General features: G+C 47.8%; 1 protein-coding gene across 4 annotated transcripts in view; it reads left to right on the plus strand.

The window, feature by feature from the left end:
* PTP4A3 (protein tyrosine phosphatase 4A3) overlaps positions 1-25,789 on the plus strand; it is a 170,840-nt gene that overhangs the window by 46,096 nt on the left and 98,955 nt on the right. For 2 of the 4 annotated variants that reach the window (XM_048841771.2, XM_048841772.2), the window contains one exon: positions 2,915-3,038. The exons of the other annotated variants lie outside the window; for them this stretch is intronic. The gene's annotated coding sequence lies outside the window, so the exon portion shown is untranslated. The remainder of the gene's footprint in view (positions 1-2,914; positions 3,039-25,789) is intronic. 4 annotated transcript variants of the gene reach the window in all.

Consider the following 25,789-nt stretch of genomic DNA (forward strand, 5'->3'; position numbering starts at 1 on the left):
ACCCTGCACCCCTGGGGTAACCCCCAAAGTGTTATACTTGCCCATCATCTTTTCTTTTGTCTCCCTCTTCCGTTATTATTCCAACTGCATTTCTTTCCCTGTGTACTTTCCCACTACCCAACCCCCTGGGCTTTTCTCCATCCACCAAAATGATAGGCAGTGCAATTGTCAATGTTGACAGCAGGGTCATTTAAATTGATGCTCCCATGTGCTCATTGGGGATTGAGGTGGTTCCGCCTCTCCAAGCTGTTGCTTCTGTCTGTAGGCTCAGGAAGGCAATACTGCATCCATGTGCCCAGTGTTCACTTTGGAAGGCTTTCTGCATAGCCATGAAAGTTAGAAACCCTTTTTTAAAGAAAAAGAGAGAGCCTAGATCTGTGCTGGAAATGACCCACCTTGATTACCACGCACATTGTAGGGAGAGTAGTCACTTTGGATGAGCTATTACCAGCAGGAGATTGAGTTTGTGTGTGTGGTTTTTGGAGGGGGGTGAGAGAACCTGGATTTGTGCAGGAAATGGCCCACCTTGATTATCATACACATTGTGAAGAGAGTGGTCACTTTGGATGGGCTATTACCAGCGGAGAGTGAGTTTGTGTGTGGGTGGGCGGAGGGTGAGAAAACCTGGATTTGTGCTGGATATGGCCCAACTTGATGATCACTTTAGATAAGCTATTACCAGCAGGAGAGTGAGGTGGGAGGAGGTATTGTTTCATATTCTCTGTGTGTATATAATGTCTTCTGCAGTTTCCACGGTATGCATCCGATGAAGTGAGCTGTAGCTCACGAAAGCTCATGCTCAAATAAATTGGTTAGTCTCTAAGGTGCCACAAGTCCTCCTTTCCTTTTTTAAATGAAAGCTGAGAGTTTGTACAATGTAAATGTCATGCAGGCTTCTCAGATGCTTCGGGCAGACCAGATGTGGCCTGAAAGCCATACGTTTGGCACCCCACTTCCATAGAGGAAGAGTTGTGTCGATGCCTGCTGACCTGACTTAGAGCTAGAGTTAATGCAGGTTGAGTTTTGTCTGCATTAGGGGTTTGCCTTGGTTTAACTACATCAGTTTTAAAATCACTTCGGAGAAACTGGTGCAATGTCTCTGATCTAGACAAGGCCTACGAATAAATGAGTTCTGTCTTGGAAACTGAGAGGAAGAGGTGCTCGATTCCTGTCTCCCAGTAATACTGCAGTTAGGGCAGGCAGGAGTCTCCCCTTTCCCTTTTGTGTCCAATTCTGACACTCCCCTTCTTCCAGGCATGGACAAAATGGCAACAGTCTCGCCATGTGTCTCTGCTAGAGGAGAATTTTCAGGGAGTAACTGGACAAGGCATCTATGAGGGGCCAGTTTGAGAAACCCACCAGGATGTCACCTCTGTTACATTGTCTGATTTTGTGTTTTGGAGCCTACCTCCAAGGGTTTGGCCTGTAAACTCCAAATCCGTTTCATTCCCTTGCCCTCCACAAGGGCTCTGTTCGCATAAGGTGGTTGTAGTCCACCCATCACTGTGGCATCTCAATGCATACAGGCCCCGATTCAACAAAACGTGGAAGCAGTCCTGTTGATTAGAAGAGGAAAAGATTGCCCAGTGGCTAGGGTGCTAATCTGGGACTCAGGTAACCTGGATTCAGTTCCCTGCTCTGGCATAGGTTTCGCTTGGGCAAGGGTATCTCTATGCTGCAAAGAAACTTGCAGCACTGAGTCTGAGCCCAGCCTCGGTCAGCTGACCTGACTCACAGGGCTCAGGCTGTAGGGTTAAAAATAACAGGGTAGGCGTTCTGAGGGCTCCCCCTTGCTGGGTCTTGGTGCCCAGGCTCCAGCGGGTCTTTTATTTGGCGTCTCTGTGCCGCTGTGAAATGGGGGTATAATCGTATTTCCTTGCCCAGTGGGGGCGTTGGTGGGTAAACGCATTGTGCAGTGCTGAGATACTCTGGTACCTGGGGCCATATGTTGGGTAGATTCACCAGGACACTCCCGTGGTTAAGTGCTTGGTGGATCATGGCTGAAGCACTGTGACTAGCAGTGGTTAAAGTAGACTGAACTGTAAGGGGAACGGAGCAGAGACGGGAGATTTTCTCCTTTACTTTAACCGCCTGTGATTTGCATCTGCCTCATGTGGGGTTCTCCCTCTTTAAGCAAGATTGGGTGGCAAATATTTCAACTGTTCACCGTGGCAGGAGGAGGGGGTGTATCGCTGAGGGCTCTTGGGCTTCCTGGCCGGCTGCATTAACTCTGCCAGTTACAGCGATAATCTCGAAGGAATTGAATGTGTATGTAACTAAAGCTTCAGCGCTGCTCTGCTGCATGTCTAGTAAATGAGGAAGATATGGTAATGAATACAGATGGGATGTAATAGCTCTAATAGGTGGATACTAAGGAGAGTAGCTCTCTGGAGCAGGGGTGGAACAATTATTTCCTCGGTTTGTGCTAGAAGTGCCAGAGAAGTGGGAAGGCAGGGGACTTTATATTATAGTAGTACCTAAAAGCCCCAGTGGAGATCAGTCCCTATTGTGCTGGGTCCTGTGCGTACATGTAGGTCACGTGTACACTAGGAAGAAAGTGTATTTTTGAAACATGTTTGAATCCTAGTGAAGACAAGGCAAACTGTAGTTTTAACACGTTGTCTGGTCAAGGTATCCCCAGTTTCTCTAATCTTTTCCAGTGATAATGATCTTGGGCGTTAATTGCCACAACAGTGGATTTTAAAAGATGTTTACAGTAGTTTTCTCCTAAGAAGGTGGTGTCCCTGGAAGTAGGAATTTCCATGCTTAACGTTTAAAAAAAACCCGCAAAACTTTCTGATGAGGTTTTTCATGAGTAAAAGATATGTTTACTACTCTGCTTCTGTTGGTTGCAATGTTTATAGCGTAATCTGGGACCTCTGTAAATGAGAGATCTGTTTTCTACTCTTTGCAGATATGAATCGTGGGTAGTGCCTGAGAAGAACTGGTCCAGAATAGAAGCCATTAAATGGAGATGAAATTGCTGAGAACAGCCAGTGGATCTGTCTGGGTTTACGAGGACATTCATATTGAATTAGGTAGGGCGTGGCTCTCCTTGTTGCTTTTCCCTTACATGGAAAGATTGTTTAAAAGGGGATTTTCAGGTTAAAGAATATCCTTATTTGTACTGTGACCTTCTTTGTTTTTAATAACTATGAAACACTTCGATCTTGTTCATTGTTCCCTAGTTATACTGTTAACTTCCTGCAATTCTCTCAGATTGGACTAGGTCTATAGGAAGACCATCACCTTCTTGGTGATTTCACCTTTAGGTTCTCAGGCACTAGTGTGGTTCCTCAATATTTGAGTTGTAAATACTGCTGGGCAACTTATGTTTAGTTAGTTAACAAAAATAACACCCTCCCACTGCCACAGGTAACCTTTCTGTTACTCTAAGGTCTGGTCAAAACACACTTCTTGTACTGATATAATTAGGGATGTGATTTTTTTTTCCCCTTCCAAAATAGTTAGGCTGGTACAATGCTTAGAATGGAGGCAGTTGTACCAATATAAAGGTACCGTATACTCGTGCAGTTTTATTCACCTTCCCAAATGGGACCAGTTATACTACTGGTATACATACCAATATGACAGAGTCCATGCTAGGGCATTGAGATGCTTTAACTATATACTAGTAGAGTTAAAACAGTACAGTTCTTGCACAGACAAATCCGTGGTAACTTTAACAGTCTCCCTTGGATGTGTTTCAGGTGGTTTGGTGACTGCCACTGTGTTCATTGACACATAATAGTCTTTCCCAAAGGAACAGAGCAACATTAGGTTCCTCACGTAATAACTTGATTCATAGATTTCCAGGCCAGAAGGGACCATTGTCGAGGGACGTGATCGTTCCCCTCTATTCGACATTGATGAGGCCTCACACTACAAGAAGGATGTGGAAAAGTTAGAACATGTCCAGCGGAGGGCAACAAAAATGATTAGGGGACTGGAACACATGACTTATGAGGAGAGGCTGAGGGAACTGGGATTGTTTAGTATGCGGAAGAGAAGAATGAGGGGGGGATTTGATGGCTGCTTTCAACTACCTGAAAGGGGGTTCCAAAGAGGATAGATCTAGACTGTTCTCAGTGGTAGCAGATGACAGAACGAGGAGTAATGGTCTCAAGTTGCAGTAGGGGAGGTTTAGGTTGGATATTAGGAAAAACTTTTTCACTAGGAGGGTGGTGAAGCACTGGAATGCGTTACTTGGGGAGGTGGTGGAATCTCCTTCCTTAGAAGTTTTTAAGGTCAGGCTTGACAAAGCCCTGGCTGGGAGGATTTAATTGGGGATTGGTCCTGCCTTGAGCAGGGGGTGGGACTAGATGACCTCCTGAGGTCCCTTCCAACCCTGATATTCTATGATTGTGAGATCACCTCCTGTGTAACACAGGCCAGAAAGCTTCCCCCCAATAATTCCTAGATCACATATTTTTAAAACGTCCAGGCTTAATTTAAAAATTGTCAGTGATGGAGAATCTACCACGACCCACTGGAACAATTCACCAAGGTTAATTACTCTCGCCGATGAAAACGTGACGCCCTTCTAGCTTGCATTTTACCGGAGTAAAGCCTGACTTCCATCACCCTGCTCCTCTGCTCAAGGTGCTGATGAAGGCATAAAGGGTATTTCTTCATTGCAGTTAGCCCACGTGTTGCCCTAATCCCCTCTCCCATCCACACACACAACCCTCTCACCTGAGTTTGGCGCTTTTAACCCAGGCTAGCTGGCCTGGCTGGGGAGGTGGGCGAGAGCCCAGGTTCTGCTGTCATTCAGGGCGGTAACCCGTCTGCTTTGCAGTGGGGACGCAGGCTAAATCACTCCACTGCTGCTAGGGCACCAGTGCTGTCCCACAATTGCCCCATGCGCCCAGAAAGAGAGATGAGTTCTCCCACAATTCCCTGGGTCTTAGAGAAGCTCCGGTTAGTGCAGCGCAAAGAACCATGGGATATGCCCCCAGAAGCCATAGTGACGAACCCAAGGAGTGCACCACCCGACAGGGAGCAGTAACTTGGGTAGGGCTTTGCAGCATGGCTGCTCACACTCGTGCTAGGCTTCAACCCGAGTGCCAACCACCCAGGCTAACTGTGCAATGAAGACCTGCCCAAACAGGGTTATCGTCTAAGGCTCATGTGATCCCATCCCTAAAAGGAGCGCTCAGGTTATCATGCCCAGTTGAGCATTTCTGGTCCTATCTAGCAGTGGCTGGTGGAGCACATATGTTTTAGCCACTTCATTATGACAAAGCTCCGATGTCATAAATTGCCACCCTAAACCGCTCTAGACCCAGACTGCTACCTTTGAGAGCCTTGCTCTTTCCAAACTCAGCCTGCATTAGTGAGTGTAAGGCCAGATTTTTGGAAAGAACACCGCTCCCATTTAGACACCTAAATGAAATGGCTAGGCTCTCAGCCACATTGAGCACCCAGCTGGGAGTGCTGGGGTCCTGAGCTCTTCTTGAAAATCTGGTATGTAAGCTATCACTTAAATCAGCCTCTACCAGATGACTGGCGGGTAACTATTATGACACCAGATTTTTTTTTAAAAAGGCTTCAGAGGTGATTCTGCCAAGTAAGCCCAGCTTCAGTACCAGGCAAATTGGTTGAAACTGTAGTAAAGAACAGAATTATCAGACACATAGATAAGCATGATGTGTTTGGGATGGGTCAGCACAGCTGTTAAGGGAAATACATGCCTCAATCTATCCGAATTCTTTGAGTGAGTCAACAGGCATCTGGATAAGGGTGGATACAGTGTACTTGGGCTTTCAGAAGCCTTTGACAAGGTCCCTCACCAGAAGCGCTTAAGCAGACTAAGCAGTCATGGGATAAAGAGGGAGGGTCCTCTAATGGATCGGTAACTGATTAAAAGATAGGAAACAAAGGATAGAAATAAATGGTCAGTTTTAGGAAGAGAGGTAAATGGTGTGCCCCCCACGCATCTGTACTGGGACCAGTTCTGTTCAACATATTCATAAATGAGTTGGAAAAAGGACAATACAAAATTACTCAAGATAGTTAAATCCAAATCTGACTACGAAGAGTTGCAAAGGGATTTCATTAAACTGGGTGACTGGGCAACAAAATGGCAGATGAAATTCTGTGTTGATAAATGTAAAGTAATGCATATTGTATGTATAGTTAGGATTATGTTTTCCAAAATGGTTGTGTCTAAATGAGCTGTTACCACTCAAGAAAGAGATCTAGAAGTCATGAATGGTTCTCTGAAAACATCCGCTCAGTGTGCAGTAACAGTCAAAATAGCTAATCATTTTAGGAACCATTAGGAAAGGAATAGATAATAAGAGAGAAAATATCATAATGCCACTATATAAATCCATGGTACCCCACACCTTGAATAATGAATGCAGTTCTGGTCATCCCATCTCAAAACTGATATATTAGGATTGGAAAAGGTACAGAGAAGGGCAACAAAAATGATTAGGGATATGAAAGAGCTTCCATACAAAGAGAGATGAGAGAGACTGGAACTGTGCATCTTAGAAAAGAGATGGCTGAAGGGGGATATGATAGAGATCTATAAAATCATGACTGGTGTGCAGAAAGTGAACAGGGAAGTGTTATGTACCTCTTCAAGAAACACACGAACTGCGGGTCACCCAATTGAATTAACAGGCAGCAGGCTTAAAACAAAAGGAAGTACTTCTTCACACAGTGCGAAGGCAACCTGTAGAACTCATTGCTGGGGATATTGCGAATTCCAAAAGTATAACTGAGTTCAAAAAAGAATTAGATAAGTTTGAGGAGGATAAGTCTATTAATGGCTATTGGCCAAGATGGTCAGGGATGCAACCCCATGATCTGGTTTCAGAGTAGTAGCCGTGTTAGTCTGTATCAGCAAAAAGAACGAGGAGTACTTGTGGCACCTTAGAGACTACCGAATTTATTTGAGCATAAGCTTTCGTGGGCTAAAACCCACTTCATCGGATGCATGCAGTGGAAAATACAGTAGGAAGAGATATAGACATATATACACACACACACAGAGAACATGAAAAAATGTGTGTTGCCATACCAACTATAACGAGAGTGATCAATTAAGGTGAGCTATTATCAGCAGGAGAAAAAAACCTTTTGTAGTGATAATCAGGATGGCCTGTTGACAAGAAGGTGTGAATAACGGGGTGGGGGAATAAGTAAGGGGAAATAGTTTTACTTTGTGTAATGACCCATCCACTCCCAGTCTTTATTCAAGCCTAATTTAATGGTGTCCAGTTTGCAAATTAATTCCAATTCAGCAGTCTCTTGTTGGAGTCTGTTTTTGAAGTTTTTTTGTTGTAATATTGCGACTTTTAGGTCTGTAATCGAGTGACCAGGGAGATTGAAGTGTTCTCCGACTGGTTTTTGAATGTTATAATTCTTGACGTCTGATTTGTGTCCATTAATTCTTTTACGTAGAGACTGTCCAGTTTGGCCAATGTACATGGCAGAGGGGCATTGCTGGCACATGATGGCACATATCACATTGGTAGATGTGCAGGTGAACGAGCCTCTGATAGTGTGGCTGACCACATCAGAGGCTACTGGTCTAAATGGACCATTGGTGTGACCCTCTATGGCCGTTCTTATGTCCTCTGCATTTCTGCAGAGGGTTAAAGGAAATCGCTGAAGGTTAATAAATAAATAAAATCTTCAGCTGTTTTTTGTTTTCCCTTCTAAATCACATTGGCAGCATGACAGGCTCTTGTTGGCTGGGAGGAATATTCTCCATTAATCCATTCCTGAAGATCCCATATGAATTAAACGTTTTTTTTTAAGAGAGTTTTAAGTGTCTCATTTGGGTGCAGACATTGTCAGGTAGAGGGGAGACTCTGTCCTACCCCAGAGACTGGAATGCTGTGTGCCATTTCAGATGCACATATGTCCACATAAATTGTAATGGGAGCTGACATGGAGAGACCACCCTGGACTCTGCTGAGAATTTGAATTTCAAAGCAAGTAATTAAATCACATCAGTAAAACAGCTCTTATAGGGAAGGGGGAGGGGAGCTCTAACCCTAGAAGAAGGGGCATTCTCAGGAAAGATAGGAATGTTGAAATGAGTCCCTTAGGGGGACTTAAATCTTAAACCATCCACATGACCTCAGTCGCTGGCAGATTCGGAACACCCAGGGTAGTTCCCTTTCCATTCAGTGATTTTTAAGAAGGTCTCCTGTTTTCACTGGGCTTCCTCCCCTTCCCCCTGCCCCCCTACCCCTTTTTGTCCAGGGTCAAAAAGTGGCTTCTTGGATCTGATGGGATTTCAGATATGTTGGAGATAGGAAACTCTGTGGTTTAGGGCTCCTTTCCAGAGCTCTTCAGATGCTTGGCTACAGTCTGAGAAAGTCTTGCATTGGTTCATAACCCTTGCTTTGCGCATATGTATGTGTGTGTATTTAAAAAAAAAAAAAGAGTAGGTTTCTTAAGCTATTTTAAAAGGAATTATTGACGTGTGCAGATGTGAACTGGAAGCTCTGCTTACTGAAAATAATTAACCCTTTCCAGCACGATAGCATATTCAATCCTTACAGTATATAATGTAGGCAGAGAGAATACCGCCATCTGTTAAGGTTGTTCGGCCACTCTGTTTTCAGTTGCTTATAACTTGGCCAAACTTTAACTGTTTGGGCTGAAACTTTTCATGCCAGGTGTCTGCCTCACGCTGATTTCCACCCGCCCCTCCCCCCCCGGGGCAAACCAGTTCAGCCATTGCAGAGAATGAGGCTAAGGAAAAATACGTTTTGCGATGTTTTAAAAAAAGAGAGGTCACCAGATTTCTTTTTTTAGACGCTCTAGTGCCCCCATGGTTTGGCTCAGGGACTTGAAATTTGGCGGGGGGTGATCCCTGTGTCCAGGGATGGACCTTTTGTCATCCCCATGAAAATCTGCGCAAATCTGGCCAAGTTTCCTAAGCCTTTGAAAAACCGCACGGAGAGACTTGCTGGAGCTTTGCAGCTAAATTCCCTGAAGATTCCATCTGCAGTGAGCATGCTCCAGTCTTGGGTTGAGCAGGACTTTCTTTGCAGTTGTGGTTTCTGGCTGCTCCAGCCTGAGTGTAGGACCAAACCCCAGAATTCTCTTTTTTTGCTGTGAATGCCCCTCCTGCTGGGCCCACAGACGAGAAGAGCCAGGCAACCTTAATTCTGGCATTTCCTAACTTCTACATGCTTGGTTTTGCAACCTTAATTATCATTTAAGGGTGTGTGTGTGTGCGCATTTAGTGTTTGTATTGCCTGTTAGGTGAATGTTGTGGTTTTTACATGCAGATACGAAGGCAAGCGAATGCAATGTACAGTCGTCGTGTAGAATGCTAGCACCGTGAAAAGGAGGCAGAAGGGCAGGATGGCAGCAGGAAAAACAACCAATAGGAGGGCAGAAGTATATGCAAAGAGGCTGTATAGGGAATTACTATATGTTGCACCACATCACACCTCTGTTCTGGTCACTGTCCTGCTGCCATCCTGCCCTTCAGCCTGTAACTTACCCCAGTGTATACATCACCTTTGATGTGCTTTCCTGCTCAGTCAGTTTTGTCATCTAAAGATAGCTGGAAAGGGAAATAAAAGGACAGCCGTGGAGAGTGAGAGAGACTGGGGGTTGAGTTGGAGTGGCTTGGCAAGCTGGAATCTCCAGTATCTAAACCTTAATTTTTAAGCCAGTATTGAGCCTTTAAGCCATTTGTGGTTGTGAAGAGGACTGACAAAATCCTGTGCAAACCAATGCAACAAGGTCTGCTTGAGTCTCCAAACAGCCTGTAACAATAGCTGCCAGGCCTGGGTTGTCCCCTCTTCATTGCCATAGGAGGTTGACTCTAAATCCTAATGTCTCTTTCAATGTCAGCTTTACTAACTATTTCATTCTGGGGCACGGTATACAAAAAAGAGGGACTCTCCTATTAAGAAGTGTTCTGACGAGCTCCTAATTTTGGCATGAGTGGGCAGAACTTGGGCAGGGGATAGCGCTTGGAACAGTATTGGCCTTCTCTCCCCCCCCCGGCCCACCACATCAAACCACTTGTGAAGACCATCCCTCACAAAATGAGAGGAATTCACCACTTTTTTGGGGTGGGGTGGGGTTGGGGGGCAATTTCCCTCGAAGAATGAGAGGTCAAAGCTGTAAGCAGAATGTGGTCCAACTCCCACTGCTGTCCTGGCCTCTTTTGGGGGAAGGTAAAGAAGCCTGTCCTCATGGCAGGTGAAAGGTAATGGCTGCTGAGCTGGATGTGCGGTATGCTAAATGGGGTTGGCCCTTGCAGGGGAGTTTTGCTCGCAGATGTCTTGCTCTTTTCATGCCAGGGCCCTGCGACTGCTCACATCAGCTATATCGCTCCTCCTGCACCTCCCCACTGTGGCAAAGTGGCCCTCTGGGCGTTTGTTCTGTGATGCTGTTTCCGGTATAACCTTCTCATAGTTCACTTATCCCAGAATGTAGTGTGGTGTTGCTCCCTGGTGCTTGGTCGTGAGCTCCCTTTTTGGGGGAGGAAAAAAGAGTTTCACAAGCATCTGTTCTGTCTGACATGACGTTTCCCCAGATGAGAGAAGCACTCTGACACTGTTAAACACTTGGCAAGCCTGTAGCGCTGCCTGAGGAATTCAGACTTTGCTGTTTCGGGAATGTAGGTGGCTCTCCGAGGACGGCACGCTCAGAACAGGGTCTGAGGGTGCAATGTAAAGTTTCTTGTCACTCCAGGAACGCCCCCACCACACTGTGGTGTCCCATACGCTTCGGGGGCAGGTATTTTTGAAAAGACAGCCGCTGTGGGGAATATCCCCCTATGTGATAGCTGTAATGATGACAAGTACTCCACCATCTGCCTGGATCCATCTGTCGTCTCCGGTCTTACACTCCGATTGTACGCCCCTTAGGACAGGGACTGCCTTTTTGTTCTGTGCTTGTACAGCCCCTAGCACAGGGGGTCCTGGTCCATGACTAGGGCTCCTAAGCGCTACAGTAACACAAACAATAAACGCTTTAAGAAAAGAGGCTGGGAGCAGGGGAACGGGGTCACATGCTCCCTGAGAGTTGCTGCTTGACTTGTACTGAGCATGCTCACGCGGCCTGAGCATTTTCAGTCACATTTGCTGAAGCTGCTGCTCTCACTCTGCCCCCGCTGCCAGCGGGTACAGGTTGTCTCTGCCCTTTTCTATACAGTGAGCTTACTTCCCCTGGGAACTGGCTGTCTGCTTTCCTCATTGCCCTCTGCTGGTGGCAGCAGCCCTCTTTAGGTTGCCACCTGCACACCTGTTTGTTTGCTCCCAGAGTTTGTTCTACAATTCAAACCGAGTCTCCCTGAATTGCCCCTGAAGGGGCCGCATTTGGCTACTTGAGAGCAAATGGCTTTCCCAGGATCAGAAGCCCGATCTCGTCTGCCCTGCAAGGCTTAGCATGGTAACGCCTGGCTGGGTAGGGAGAGAGGCTTGAGCCAGCAGCAGAGGTAGGGTGGATGGGCACTGCTGGCCTCATGCCTATAGGGGCGATATGGGCAGTGCTATTCCCACAGCTCCTCTGCTCCGTTTGCAAGCAACAAGGAAATGACCCCCATAGGGATCCACTATGCAGGAGTCCTCCGCCGCTCCTGCCCGACTGCCTGCCTCCCCCTCTAACTGCAGCAGCAGCCCTCTCTGAGGCTCTGCTCCTCTGACGGTGCCACCGAGCAGGGGCATGAGTACCTACCTGCACAGGCTGCTCCGGTCCTTTCGTGGCTCCATCAACAGCCCCCCTGCATCAGGCTCTGCCCCCTGGCAGGTCATGTGGAGGCAGGAGAGAGGAGCTGGCCAGGGAATCCAGGTGCAGATGGGGTGTTGCTAAGACATATAGGGCAGAGGCTGGAAATGCAAAAGGGAAAGTGTGGTGGTGACAGGGGGAGAGCTTGAAAGCAAGTAGGCGCCCAGCTTTAAGGCTAGTTAAATTCGTGTGTGGTCATTCACACTTCAGTGGAGCCTACAAGAAAGCGGCCAGCAATGGTTGTGTTGAGCAGCTGGTGTTTCTCTCTTGGGGCAGGCTGGGGAGTGGGGTGAACTTGGAAGCTGAGCAAGAGCAGGATGACTTTGTGTTAAGTCACTGTACTGGGATTTGAGAGACCTCGGTTCAGTCTCTGGCTCTGCTACGGACTCCCTGTGTGGCCTTGGCCAAGGCACTCAATATCTGTGCTGCAGTCCCCGTCTGTAAAACAGGGGTGATATTTCTTTATCCCTGTGAGGATACATTCATTGGTTTTCGAGGTGTTTGGCGCTCATCTCCATGGTATCTAAAGAAAAGCCAATAAATAAAGAAGGCTTGATCAGTGTTGGATGAGGCACTTCCAAGGCAAAGAATTTTCTGTAGTATCTGGCTGATGAATCTTGCCCATATGCTCAGGGTTTAGCTGATCGCCATATTTGGGGTCGAGAAGGAATTTTCCTCCAGGGCAGATTGGAAGGCCCTGGAGGTTTTTCGCCTTCCTCTGTAGCATGGGGCACGGTCACTTGCTGGAGGATTCTCTGCTCCTTGAAGTCTTTAAATTACGATTTGAGGACTTCAGTAGCACAGATATAGGTGTGAGGTTTTTTTGTTTTTTTTTGTAGGAGTGGTGGGTGAAATTCTGTGGCCTGTGTTGTGCAGGAGGTCAGACTAGATGATCATAATGGTCCCTTCTGACCTAAATATCTATGAATCTATAAACAAATGGCAGCCTATGGGACGTGTTGGCCAGGCTGGGGGGAAATGTGTGCAGGTGTGTGATATATTGCCCTCTGCTGGCTCGTAGTTGCACTTGCGTGTGTGGTTATATCTCCCTCTAGTGCAGTGGTTCTCAATCCGTGGCCCCCGCGGGCTACTTGTGGCCCAATCAGCACACAGCTGCGGCCCATGTGACATTTTCTGGGCCATACAGGTAGTATATACACTGTGTGGCTGCGGCCCCCATAACACATAGAGAGCAGCATATGTGGCCCACAGTGGTAAATAAGTTGAGGACCAGTGCTCTAGGGGCTGGCCTGCTTAAGGCTACATCGACAGGTTTCAGAGTAACAGCCGTGTTAGTCTGTATTCGCAAAAAGAAAAGGAGGACTTGTGGCACCTTAGAGACTCACCAATTTATTTGAGCATGAGCTTTTGTGAGCTAGCTGTAGCTCACGAAAGCTCATGCTCAAATAAATTGGTGAGTCTCTAAGGTGCCACAAGTCCTCCTTTTCTTAAGGCTACAGCATTACTGTCCATCACAATTCTACAGGCACTAACAGAGATTTTTTCCTTAAATTTAAGTGCTGTGTTTGCAGCACAGCAGACCCTGAGTGCTAATCCCAGTTGGGTCACACCCCCTGTTGGTTCTTGTGTGTTGGTGACCTGCTCTCTCCAGGGGCTTGTCAAACCCAGAGTTCGACAGACCTCAAGACAGAAGACCTGTCTGTTGACCCAGGGTTTTGTTTGAACTTCATAATAGGAAGTGGGTATTTGATTTGAATGATTTTACTGATGCAAGGCAACTAAGTTCCTTGGTGATAGGTGCAGATATAAATTTCTGAATGTGGTGAGAGCACATTTCAATGTGTGCTGTGTGCTGTAAACAGAGACCGCGCTTTGTTGTGTAATTGTAGATACATGTGTGTAGCAATTTGCTTCCTGTGTTGCCAGAAACAATGCAAGAGCATACCATTAATATCTGCAGTGGGGGCAGGGACGTGGACAGTGACAGGTAGCGGAGACGTCTCTGGTACCACATTCTCACAATCTGCAACAGACTAACTGGTAAGTCTCATTGTTCAGGTTGAAGCCTGCTTTTTTCTAATAAAGGTGATTATACCTACCATGCTTACCTTAAAAAGGTCTCTCGGTAGCTCTGTGCAACTTCATTGGAAGCTCAGTGCCCCTAACTCTCATGAGTTTTAATGTGGGTTTAAAGCCCCAGCTCCTGGAGGGAGGTGACTAGGTGAGATCCTTAGCTTTCCTTTACCAAAAAAGTAAGCTTCTCACCTGCATGTTTTAAGAAAAAAAGCTTGACAGCGGGACCCAAGTGCTCCCCAAAAGCTGAAGCCAGAGGGTAAATAATCTCCCTTCCTCTCCCCGGCTTGTTGAAAAATAATGGATTTTTAAACAAATGATTTGGGGGGCAGGGGCCTGACTAGCGATGGGGTTGGTAGAGCTGTAGCAGTGAAGAGGCCTTTCCGCTATTTAAAGCTTGGGTGCCAGAAATTAGCCAAGAAATTATCTCCAGGTGCTCCCAGGTTACTTCTGTGGGAATTCTGTGCAGAATTTTTAATTTTTGGCACACAATATTTTCAAATTCTGTAAAATTCTGCATATTTTATTTGTCAAAATAACAATAAAAAAGATTCAGGAAATGTTTTTTGAGAAATAGATTCCTTACTAGGCATATTAATACAGAACTATGAGTAATAATTCATTTAAACTACAATACAGAACCGTATTTCCCACACCCCTCAGAAACCGTGCAAAGGCTTGAGGCAGTCAGGGGTAATGGAGGAGCTGAGGGGTTGCTGGGAAGGAGCTTAGGCGTGAACTTGGAGGGGGGTTGGCTATGGGTGGGAAAAGTATGGAACAGGTTTTTATGGGGGATGGGGAGGGATTGTTAGAGAGTGTCCCCCATGCAGACCGTGGCTGACCCCTAGCCTCTCCCATTGTCAGGCACACTGCCCCTGTTCCCATGTGTCCCTGCACCGTTGTGTGTCCTTGCACCACGTGTCCCTCCACCCCCACTCAGACACCCACTCCCCCCATCCCCATGTGGCCCTGCATCTCCCTCCCCCTTGTGGCCCTGCGCCTCCACTCCCATTCGCCCTTGCCCCAGTCCGTCCTCCCCCACTAGCCTTTATGAGCCCCTGTCTGCGACCCTCCCCCCCCACCCCCAGCAGCCCCACTCTGTCTGTCTCTCCCTGGGGCTGGCGGAGGAGGCTGCTCTGTTCTGGTGCCACTGTCCACTAGCTTTCTGGTGGGCAAAAGGAGGAACTGCAGAAACTTTCCAGCAGAAGCTTTTTTCTGCGCAAATAATTAAAAGTATGCGCGGCTCATTAATTATGCACATTCAGTGGCACAGAATTCCGCCAGGAGTACCAGGTGGTGGTAGTAATACCTAGCTCGTATTTGGTGCATCGTCTGTTGCATTCCCTTATAGCAGGGGTTCTCAACCCTTTTCTTTGAGGCCCCCAACATGCTATAGAAACTCCATGGCCCAGCTGTGCCACAACTGTTTTTCTGTATAAAAAAGCCAGGGGTGGCATTAGGGGGTAGCAAGCAGGGCAACTGCCCAGGGCCCTATGCCCCAAAGGGCATCACGAAGCTAAGTTGCTCAGGTTTCTGCTTTAGTCCCGGTTGGTGAGGCTTGGGGCCCCAGGCTGCAGTCCTGTAGAGTGGGGTTTTGGCTTTCTGCCCTGTGCCCTAACAAGTCTAACACCAGCCATGCTTGATGGACCCCTGGCTGAGAACCACTGCCTTATAGAACTTATCTTTGCTCCATAAGGATTCTTAGATGGGATTTTTTTCCCCACTTCCTTTTTTTTTTTTTTTTTTTAAGCGACTTGTTTCTCGGCTGCCTTCCAGTGAGAGGAGCCTTGAAAGCTAGTGGACAATGCTGAGTGCCTTATTCCAGGAGGCTAATTTATAATTCTCGCTTCAGGAGAATGTGGTGGAGAGGGCGCAGGAAATGTTCATTCGTTTCTAGCTTCCAGGCATGCTCTTTCCTGTGTGTACTGAACTTGTTTTTTGGGGCAGCTAGCGTAGAGCATTCAGGTAGGCAGACTTATCTGGATGAGATTGTGTGTATTGACTCTTGGAAGCGTGTGTGTCATGCTGATCAGAGTTCAGACTGGCTTGGCAGGGGATTGTGGTCGAGCAGCTAGAGGATGGATTCTGTTCCTGGCTCCACTCACTGTGTCTCCCTGGGTCACCTGCTCAGCTTCTGTCTCAGTCCGCTTGCTTCTGAGCTTGCCCAGCTGCATCACAGGGCCAGCCTGAGGCTGAGCTCCACATCACTGGCACGTTGATAGGTGCTGCTTATTGCAATTGACTTTGAGAATTACATTCCTCCTGACTCTGCCTTTTGGGACTGACCAATCTAATACAATAGTAGTGCAGGACAAGATTCCCGTCTCCTCTTCACCAGATCAGTTTGGTTTCTGTTTCTCTTTGCCGTCCCCCCTCAATTACAGGGCACAGCGCCACTGGAAAGTTGGACCCTTCAAGAGACGAGCGGTGGAAACAGTACTTCGTGACACGTTTGCTTTTCACAGAACTAGGAGAAAGAGGCTGAACACACAAACGCAAATCAGAAGATGGGACCAGGCGTTGCTTTGTGCCTTGTTCCAAGGGCTGTTTCATTATGCATCGACTTTCACTTCTATAGCATTGCATAAAGTTGGCTTCCTTAAGTGCTTCCCTTAGCTCTCCATGACCTGTGGGTCTTCTTGGGTGATAGCAGTGCAGGTATAAAAACAGCCTGCTTGGCCAGTTGCTACAGTGCAGAGACTGCGGGAGTGGAGTAGCCAGGCACAGCAATGCTGCACAACATTCTGGGAAGCAAAGTGAAGAAACACAATGCCACTGTCAGTGTCAGGTGAGTAAAGGCAGGCAGCACGTCACTGGGCTGCTGTTTGTCCAGGACATCAGTGCTGGCATGGCTGTGATTTGGTGAGCACCTCTAGCAGCCCATTGCTGCTTAATGCTGTCCTGGTGCGTGGAATTTTATCCACCCCTTGCTAATCTCAGTATCTGAAGACAGCACCTGCAAGCAATATCCAAATCCTGACCCAGCCAGACCCTGCTTAGTCTGTGAGATGACGTGATTGTCAGTAATGCCTTTCATCAATGACTGCTTTACGGTGGTCGTTTGGGGAGTTTATTAGCCCTGAAACTTTCTCCCCTGCCCCAAAGGAGCTGAGATGTTGTGGGTGGTGGTTGATCAGATTAATTTAAGGAACTATAGCTGTCCTCAAACACTTGCCAAGCAGGGCCACCCTGATAACTAGCTGCATGCTGTTGCTGCTTACCTTGACTGCAAGAGAATTGGGTTTTGTGTTCACGTCAGGCAGCCTTTAAAGTCCTGCTCTGAAAGAATTAGTTTGTGGTAAGTGGGACAAGTCCTGTCCGATGGTCTGTGCACAGAAAACTGGCTTTCTGGCAGTGGCAGCTAGGATTGCCCTGTCGCTGGGAAAAGATGACAACAACAGAGGTTGTTCCTGAAATCATCTACATCAAATTACGTGTTCCATACGTGATGAAAAGCCATGGTGAGCTTCCTCTAGGTGACTGTGCCATAGGAGTTAGAACTGAAAGAAGGTCTGTTGTGTCACAGCTAGTCCATTGCCCTGGAGCCAGCGCAGGATGATTCCCCACTATATATTTTCCTGGCCCTTGTGAAGAGAAGGGCAAATATCATGATCTGAATTGTGTCTAAACTGTGGGCTAATTCTGCTCCATAAGTCGTCAATAGCAATAATGCCTCATTCTTTTGGAGCACCTCTCACCCCATTGAGCTCAAGGCTCTTTACAAAGGGGATTGGCAATATTAACCCTTTTCACAGATGTGGAAACTGAGGGACATGCAGGTGAAGTGGATGCTTGGATAGAACCCAGCTCTCCTGAGTCCCAGTCCGGTGCTCTATCTGCTGGACCACTCGGGCTTAAATGGGAGCAGAAGTCACTTTGCCTCTAAGTTCCTCGTGACAGGGGTACTGCCTTAAACCTGTAAGTCACCATACACACCTATGGCAGTGCCATAACATAACATGGCTGGGTAGCATCCGATGATGTCACTCCCAGAGCACGTTGCCCACAGGTATAGCAAATGGGTAGCAGAGAGGAGACCTGGCAGTTTCTCTGCTATTGAAAGATGTTGTTTCAGACTGGCTGCCCGTCATTGTTTGACGTACAAAGCCGGGTATCGATCCAAGGAGAAGTTACAGCACAGCATTGGTTATAAATAACTTGACACTCTGTAAGCATTAAAGCTTGGAAAAGCTATCTTCTCTCCCGAGCAAATCTGCTCGACGGGCAGCCGGGAGCTTGAAGATCGCTGCATGATACCACTTAATTGGCTGAGGCAGGTTTGTACTGAAAGTGATTGGAGTGGACCTGAAGTCCCCAGCAGGCTGGGCAGGGCTGCTGCCGTGTGTGCGGGGCATGGTTCCCCCCCCAAAGTTCTCTTGCTATAATGAATCTGTATCCTCCGATACTGTGCAGTGAGCACTGTGTGACTGCTCATGAGGGAAATGCTGTGGGGTTTGCTGGATGAGGCATGTACTTACAGGTGAGCTAATGGACACAGGGATCTTTTGCTCAGCCGGGAGATTAGATTTCCCCCTGACTTTATACATGAGGAAACGTTTGCCGTGGTGAGCTCTCCTGGGCCAGAAATGTTCAATCCCCTCACTCTGGGACTCTGTTGGATCCCACCTCCGAAGTGGCTGCATTTCATACTGATATGACTCCTCACACAGCACTTTGGGCTCATTCCTAACAACTTTTCTGTGTCGGGATGTCCATTATCCAAATATATGTAAAGATAATGATTTATAGGCTTCAATTGCATCCTTAATTTACTCAAAGTAGGAGGGGGCTGGGCTAGCATTATTTAATGCAGGTCAAGGTAAACTGTGCTCTTGCTACAGGTGCATAAGCTTCAGTTATCCCTCGCAGAAGCTTATTGTTGGTGGAAGAATATTTCTCTTCAGAGGGGACAGCTTTCTCTTCCCTCCGCTGTGAACTTTCTTTCCAAAGAGTGAACCTGATCTGGATTTGGAACATCGCCAAGTCTGCATTCAGCAAAAGCGAAGGGCCTTGCTAAGCAATATGCATGGGAGAATCTTTGGAGCATAGCGAGGAATGGAACTGATGCATGCTTGCCCAGTTCGTTCCTTTCCATCCTGGGCTTGGTTCATAAACCTGCATCTGGATTCCCTCCGTAGGCAGAAACACCATTCTAAAGATGGGCTGGGGGCTCGCGAGAACTCTGAGAAACTCTTTGTTTGGAGATGCTTCGGTGGTGGCGCGGTAACAATATTGTGAGCTGCCTGGTTCAAGGACAGCCTGGATCTCTGATTTGGCTGCCTGCCAAACTGTGATCTAAAATTGAGCTATTTAAATAAAACCTAATTTCTAGGGCCTACTAATGTTGTAGATGCTTAACCATACACCCTGCCCACCAAGGCCCTCAAGAGCATAAACACTGAACTATGAATGTGATAGGCACATGAGGACACACCACGTTTTGCAGAAGGTCAGACTAGATCAGTGGTCTCCAGCCTTTTTACGCACAAGATCACTTTTTGAATTTAAGATCAACCCAGGATCTGCCCTGCTTACTCCATTTCCCCCCTCCCTCCGTCACTTGCTCTTGCCCAACCTCACTCACTTTAACCAGGCTGGGGCAGGGGGTTGGGGTGCGGGAGGGGGTACAGGCTCTGGGCTGGGGCCGAGGGGTTCGGAGTGTGGGAGCAGGCTCTGGGCTGAGCCTGGGGCAGGGATTTGGGGTGCAGGAGGGGGCTCCGGACTGGGACAGGATTGGGGTGCAGTAGGGGGTGAGGGGTGCAGGCTCTGGGAGGGAGTTTGGATGCAGGAAGGGTCTCCTGGCTGGGGCAGGGGGTTGGGGTGCAGGAAGGGGGTGAGGGGTGCAAGCTGTGGGAGGGAGATTGGGTGCAGGGTGTGGCCTCAGGGCTGGGGCAGGGGGTTGGGGTGAAGAAGGGGGTACAGGGTCTGGGAGGAAGTTTTGGGTGCAGGAGGGGGCTCTGGGCTGGGGCAGGGGGTTGGGGTGCAGGAAGGGGTGCGAAGTGCAGGTTTTGGCCAGGAGGAGCTTACCACAGGCAGCTCCCAGTTGCTGGTGCAGTGGGACTAAGCCAGGCTCCTTTCCCACTCTGGCCCTGTGCCGCTCCCGGAAGTGGCTGGCATGTCTCTGCGGTCCCTGGAGTGGTGCGGGGGGCAGGGAGCTCCATGTGCTGCTGCTGTCCCTGTCCCTGTCTCCCCCTCCCCACCGTGCCGACTCCGCCGCTCCCATTGGCCAGGAACTGTGGCCAATGGAAGCTGTGGGGGCGGTGCTTGCGGGCATGGGCAGCACACTGAGACCCGCTTTCCCCCCCTCCCCGGGCCGCAGAGACATACCAGCCGCTTCTGGGAGCAGCGTGGGGCCAGGGCAAGCAAGGAGCCTGCCTTAGCCCCGCTGTGCCACTGGACTTTTAGCAGCCGGAGAAGGCAATTGACTGGCAGAGGCTCCTGGATTGACCAGTCGATCGCGATCTACCAGTTGGTGACCACTGGACTAGATGGTCCCAGTGATTGCTTCTGTCCTTTGAATCTATGAAAAGGTAATTTGGGAGGTGAGGCGACAGGTGACAGAAATGAAATGGTCCAATAAGCTGATTTGGGGCCACATCTGTAAATTGTAAACATCCACCACTACGTTTCTGGAGTGATTTGAGGGGGTGAGAGAGGGTGGAGATTGGCAAACAGAAGGGCGTTTAGAGCATAAGAGGTGCTGTAAGGGACAGACGTACAGGGTAAAAAGGCTGGTGTCACTGGGGTAGAAAGAGTGAGGAAGGAGAGAGCAGGGTGGAGGTGTGTTGGGCCTGGAAAACAAAGAGAAGAAGCTTGAGCTTGTTCTTCAGTACGGTTGGGAGCCAGTGAGGTGAGTGAGAAGGGAGAGATGTGGTTGAGAAGACGGGGGATGCTGGAGATGATTTTGGCAGTGGTGGCTTGGATGGGATGTGTTGTGTCCCTCAGAGATGTGTTGCTGAGTGGCTTGGCATCTCAGACCATGTAATAGATGAGTTCATTCAACATGAGGGAAAAGAAAATGAACCTCCAGCTTGGAAGCCATATTTTCTTCTGGTCAGATATGTAGGTTATTCGATGCTCTGAGGAGGCATCCGTGGACATCAGGTCAGAGTAGCTTGTCCCCAAAGGAAGAGGCACGTACGGCTTGCATCCAACACAGCTTAACATACTAGCTAACTCCAGCGTTGCACCAAGAAAAAAGGACACTCCTGTTTTCTGGGAGAGCTGTAGGCAAGATCCAGGTTGCCATCGGACAAGTTAACATGAAATGTGTGTCCCCAAGTCCGATGAGCCCCCCATCGGTAAGGAAGTGAGGGGCATGCAGCTCACAATCCATTTGAGATGAGCAAAGTCACTGCTGCAGTTTCCACAGTATGCATCCGATGAAGTGAGCTGTAGCTCACGAAAGCTCATGCTCAAATAAATTGGTTAGTCTCTAAGGTGCCACAAGTCCTCCTTTTCTTTTTGCGAATACAGACTAACACGGCTGCTACTCTGAAACCAGCAGGAATCAGATTACTCTGGTGCAGCAAAATACCTGATTCAGTGGTGTCCCAGCTATCAGGAATTCCACTGGATTCCATGCAGGCTCCAGGAATTCTTTGGATCCATCCCGCTGTGGCTCAGACTCGGTGGTGGTTTAAGTGTATTGTGTGACTTCGAGACTTCAGAATGAACCTTTTATGCTGTAACCCAAAGGGGATGCAGTAAAAACGAGAAACTGTGTAGTACCCTAAAATCTTGCAGTTCCTGGCCCTGTGGTGTTCAGAATGCTGCATTTTGGGGGAATTAGCCATTTGGACCTTGATTGTATGACTTGCAGGGTCTGAAATGCAAAGAATACTACCTCTCCCTCTCTTGCATGCTCCAGGGGAATTTAGTATGTAAAACACTGCCATTTGTGTAAAATATTTGCATTTCACCAAAGACGCTGTTTTCATGCAAATAACCTTAAGGAAGAAGAGTCGAAGCAGAACTGTGCTAAACTGGGAACGTTTCTAGGTATTCTTTGGGGAGCCAGCAGCTCTTGTTAAAGAGTTCTCCATTTCAGAACTGCTTGTGACCCAAGGGAAATGCATTTCCATATTTGTGTTTTCTTACAAAACCACCTTTTGAGTGTCAGTAATTGCACACCCTCTGTCTGGTTTAAAAAAATAGTTTGTCAGTGGAAAGGCTCCTTCTTTTTGGTCTTTATTTTGTTTAAAAAAATCCCAGGAAATTTTAATCACTGTTTATTACAAAAATGTAAAAACTGGTGAAAGTCTGTGCAAAAAAAAATGACTTTGCAGCTTTCTTGGGTAAATATTGGGGTAAATCTCGCTCTCTTCTCCCATGTTTATTTTCTTTTCTTTTCTTTCTTTCTTTTTTTTTTTTTTTTTAACTTTTAAACCCCGGCCCCTACAGTTTTTCGGTTTTGAACCATTTTAGCATGAAAACTAGATCACTAACTTTGATTTGCTATTGAATGCTGGTAACTATCCGTGCTGTCTGTAAAGCTGGTAATGTGTATGTGGTGGCTGTGGGATTAACAGGGTGTACGGTTTCTGTTGGATGTTGTATTCTTCCCTTCCAGCCTTAAGCTGTACAGTAGTGTTCCTATGCATTGTTAGAGAGCCCGTGTATGCCACCCCAGAAGTGACTGCATGTCCTTTGTGGGGTAGGGGTCCAGTTTGTCTGTAAAGTTCTTTGGGCTCTCTGGATGAAAGATGTTGCATAAATGTAAATGTTGTTTTGGTTTCTCCCCAGTCCATTCCTCTACACTCTCATAGTCATATGAGACCGTTGTGTTCCTCACCTGTTACACTGGTTGCAGTAATCAGAGAACCGTCCATAGGCAGAGGATTGTCCGATGTGATACACAGATAACTTCTGCTCTGTGAGGGAATGGCGAATGGCATTCTATACCCTTTCACTGCTCTTTCACGTTTACTTGTGCTTTCGTTTAGTATTAACCTGATGTAACTCACTAAGAAATCTTAGCTTAATGCACGAGATGCTTAAAGCAGGGTAACTACGCAGTCATCTCTTATTAAATTATTCCAAATTTCTTTTCCAGTCATGATTTTAAAAATGCAGTCTCTTCCAGTTATGTCTGTTCAAGCGCCCAGAGGATATTCTGCAGCAGGTGCCTCTTAGAAGCGTGCACTTGCAATAGAAACCTCCGATTACCTGGCCACGTGCTGGCATGTGGAAGATGCAGAATCCTGCTAGCTGATTGTTTAAACACCTGAGCCATCCTGCTAACGAGTACCCCATGAGCACGTTCGGAGCATGGCTTTGCAGGCACACTTCTCCGACAGTAAACACCTGTTCATGCAAATCAGGATAACTGTACGGAACATGGTTGTACTCACAGCATGATGAGCATAGGGACCTGAGCGAGTCTCGCTCAGCTCAGCAGAAATCCGATTGAAGTCCCTGGCGTGGGGATAGAATCCTAAGACTGGGCCTCTAGAAAGGGGAGAACCCTGTTCGGTGAGCAGTGGAACTGTACCATGAAATCAGTAGAGCTGGCCTGGCCTGGGGTGGGATGAGAAACTGCTCTGGTGCTAGGCTTCATTTCAGCCTCTCCCCGCTCCCCCCCACCACGCTGCTGTGAATGACCTTCCCCCACTGGTTGGCCTGTCCTACCAACTCAGCTGTATGACAGTCGTTCTACAAGCCGTCCGCAAGAGCAGGAATTGTTGCTACTCTGAAACCTGTCATTGTACCCAGGGTGAGTTTAGATGGTCTGAATACAACTACCCGGCCTGAGCCAAGGCATCCGGGTTAATACCCCATCTCCTGTGAAAAGTCCTGTGGCACCTTTAATGAACACGAGTGACCGTTGCTGGTATTTGCCTCAAGTAAACGACGGCACCTCGCACAGAACCTCCTGGCATCATGGTGGGGCATTGGTTCAGTACTTGTTCAGAGGGAAGAGCGCCCCCTACTGAATTACCAGCATTTCCTATAGTGCCTCCTGTGCGTGAATACGGCCCACAAAGTGTTACCTGGGCCACAGGTTGAGTACTACAGTGACCCCCAACTATCCCCCCCCACCCCCCCCCACACACAAACCCCTATGCTCAGCGCTCTCTGCCCAGACACCCCTCCATAGAATGGGGCCAGGAGTGGAGAGCTGGGCAGGGGGCAGGGACCCCGACTCCGGAGCCCCACCGTGCCGCGGGGAAGGGTGGCAGCCTGGAGCCCGTGGCCTTTAGCACTCAGCTGGGCTGCAGCTGTGTGCTAATTGGGCTGCATACTGAACAGGCCTGAGCTTGAGGTCAGCCCAGAGTGGTATGTGGTATGGGCATCTAAAGGTGGGACCTAGACTGGACAGCTGTCTGAGAGAGCGAGAGGTACACTTAAAGCTAGTCCCAAATGGGCCAGGGTGGAAGGAGGAATTGGAGCATCATGATCATGGTACCGCTACTTTGAGGCATTTCCTTTCAATGCCCTCCCATGAGGAGCAGAAGCAGGAGAATCACTGACTCTTCTTGTCTGGAAAGCTGGGCTCTCCAGAAAAACTTTGACATGCCCCATGCATTAATCTATCTGCCTGTGTAGTGTGGAGTCAGTGGAAGTAAGCCTGCTGGCCACATCGTCGAATGGAGAGTTGGCAGGTAGAGGGGAATCCTCCTTTTGGTTAGGGTCTCGATTTTTCCCAGGTTCTAGGCCTTGTGTCCTTTAATATTTTTTTTTCATGCTGAAAGAAGGGGGAGGAGGAAAATAGCCCATAAAATTGCAGAATGGTTGCCCAGTTCTGCTCTCCCACCAGTCTGGAGCAAGGTTCTCACTAGTCTGCTGCCTGTCATTGACAAGAACTCCAGGAAAATGTATCCCCCCAGATGCCTGGGATTGCTGCAAAGAGCAGCACAAATGCCTTCACAAATAGCAGCACATGTGCTTTCACCCGGGGGGTGATCCAGAAGTTTACCAACTCAAACACAGTCCCTGTGCGCAGAGCAATGGCCAGGAATTTTTTTCCTTTCACAGAGCAAGAGAAGCCCCTTCCCATAACTTGGGGGCAGCAGGGCTCTCTGAGTCCCGGTGCCATTCTGTAGTGTGACACGTCGTATACTAAATTTAATGTACGCATTTAACTTGTATTGCAGTAGTGCCTAAGGACTCCAACCTGGGGGCTGCGGTGGGGAGGTAGGGGCTCCTTTGAGGGGAAGGGAGGCCGACTCCCTGGGTTGAGACTCCTGCAGGGGGGGTGGGGGGGGATAGGGACTCATTAACCAGGGGGGTCAGGTTGGTGGGGAGGGGAGGGCATACCATGTGAAAATGGCTGCTGGTGACCCTGTATATTTATGTAGGTGCCCACATGCAGCAGTGTGGGTTAATGGTCCCCAAATGGACAATTATGGGGTTTCTTATATCTTCCTCTGAGGCATCAAGAACTAGCTACTATTGGAGATAGAGGGTAATGGATAATAGGCCACACACATGCCTTGTGTACCTGTAGTTTCGCTATATTACTTATATTGGAAAGGTAGAAGAGGGGCTGTATTGGAGTATGAGGATGTTCTGAGAATATAAATTGAGATTAGTCAAGCATATTGGAGGGCAGAGTTAAGGTTAATTATCTCTGAAGGTCTTGTCTCTCAGAAGTTTACTAATTTCCATTATTTCTGAATTATAGTGTCCTGTAGCTTGCAGGACAGAACTCCCGCTTTAACTCTGTTTTTCACTGGATCATTTCAGCTTCAATTTCAGGTTTTTAGTAATAGTTGGTTGCCATGACAGCAATGAATCTTAAATGTATTCATCAACCATATGAATGTTTCTATTTCATATTATAATTGAGGGACACTGTCAAGTTTTTTTTTTTTTAAATCAGTTACCAGAAATGCGATCGGCTATTAAAGTGAAAGTCATCAGCCTGATGTCTCATTATTTATGTATCTGGTTTACTCTTGCATTTCTCTCAGCTCGAGCAATGACCATGGGCTAGTCCATGTCACTATCGGGCATTGCCACATTGCAGATACTCTAGAGGGTTGCAAACATTGCAAGGGAATATCTATAATGGAAACAGCTTTTTTATGAA

The sequence above is a fragment of the Caretta caretta genome, chromosome 2, assembly GCF_965140235.1.
Source record: "Caretta caretta isolate rCarCar2 chromosome 2, rCarCar1.hap1, whole genome shotgun sequence".
Lineage (NCBI taxonomy): Eukaryota > Metazoa > Chordata > Testudines > Cheloniidae > Caretta > Caretta caretta.